We start from the raw sequence: 1,562 nt of genomic DNA on the forward strand, positions 1-1,562 counted from the left end.
AGTGCTTTGGAAAAGAAAATAAATAAATAAAAGCCATCTTAATTATACATAAGCATCTGAGCAACACAAAGGAGCCGTTAACATAATCAACAAAAAGTGCTAATTCTAACAATCTTTTCCGAGGCCCTGCGTGGCATGTAATATGTGAACAGCTATTAGCTCGTGGTGCTCAGGAAATGGGCTGCCTCACTGAGCTTCCCAGTTGCCCTCAGCCTCCTCAGAGTCCATACCCTCACATTTTCTATAGTATCCAAATGGTATATATGTGCTCTGGGCCACGGAGGACATCTCTTCTCCTTCCGATCTTTGCAACCACGCACTGCAGCTCTTCTGCCCTCTCTCTCTGTCTCTCTGGGCATCTGCAGGATGACACGATGCTCAAAGTTGAACGGGCATTGCCTGCCAGTTGGCGGGTGGAGACAGCGGCCTGGATGAGGGTGGGGGCTGAACTGTTGCCATTGGAGATGGCAACAGATGCTTCCTGGTGGAGGCTGAGCTTGGCTAATTCAGGGCTTTGTGGTTTGAGACAGAATCCCAATTATTTCCAATTAGAAGACTGTAGCGACAGCTGCTGTGAATGGGAGCCGCCCCTCTCTGGTCTAGGAACCTGTCGTGTTTAGCTGGGCTCTGATACCTGTGTTGGAAGGTCTTAAAATGTCCTTCCCTCCCTCTCCCTCATCCCAGCCTGTGTCCACCCTCACAAAGCAAATCTTCCTCTTTCTTGCACAAAGCCACTACTCACATGGAACTTGGCAGGAGCATCCTTATCTCTCCCTAGCTGAACCTTTCATTTTTCCTTTTCTGTCTCCAGCTTTAAATATCCTCATTGGACTGCCCAAAACCCGCTCATCTCCCAGCCTCCCCCACCACCTCTGCCTGCCTAATGATGTATGGGGCTTTGTCTTTTTGCCTGGAGCTGACCCAGCCTGCCGAAAGCAGAGGACAATCTATTTTCTTTTTCTTTTTTTCCTTTGCAAAACTCATCCCTGAAGGAGTTATTTAAGGAAACTGTGTGTGGAGGAGGGGAGCCAGCAAAGAACTCCTGGTTTAGAGTGAGAGAAGCTGCTGTGAAAGTCCTGGGATCCTTTCTTCCCCACCTCATATAGGCATATCATGTTGTCACACAGGCACTAAATAGAGGGGCTGCTGCAGTGTTTGGGGTCCACTGCTAGCCCTTCAGCTAAAAAAAGGTAGGTGAAGAGGTGGAAATGCTGGGAACAAGAAGCCTGGGGTAGCTGGCCTTTCTTCTGAGAACTGCAAATCAATAGGCAAAAGGGGGAAAAAAAATCCTGGGAATATATAAATACAGGCATACCTCGTTTTATTGTGCTTCGCTGTATAGCGCTTCGCAGATATTGCATTTTTTACAAATTGAAGGTTTGTGGCAACCCTGCATCGAGCAAGTCTATCGGCACCATTTTTCCAACAGCATTTGCTCACTTTGCATTTTTTAGCAATAAAGTATTTTTTAATTAAGGTATGTACATTTTTTTTTTAGACATAATGCTATTGCACACTTAATAGATTTCATAGATTTCATAGACATTAGGGCTGGAAGGGAC

At 46.1% G+C, this 1,562-nt stretch overlaps 1 long non-coding RNA gene across 2 annotated transcripts in view; it reads left to right on the forward strand.

Annotated features, from left to right (window-relative positions):
• Window positions 1-641: 641 nt before the first annotated feature.
• The window catches only part of LOC109313861, a 9,717-nt gene continuing 8,796 nt past the window's right edge, over window positions 642-1,562 (forward strand). Inside the window, exon 1 of one of the 2 annotated variants that reach the window (XR_002102162.1) lies at window positions 642-1,190. This is a non-coding gene — a long non-coding RNA (uncharacterized LOC109313861). The remainder of the gene's footprint in view (window positions 1,191-1,562) is intronic. The other variant, XR_002102163.1, reaches the window with a different exon arrangement.

Source organism: Crocodylus porosus, unplaced genomic scaffold, assembly GCF_001723895.1.
Source record: "Crocodylus porosus isolate Cpor-Errol unplaced genomic scaffold, CroPor_comp1, whole genome shotgun sequence".
NCBI classification, from domain to species: Eukaryota; Metazoa; Chordata; order Crocodylia; family Crocodylidae; genus Crocodylus; species Crocodylus porosus.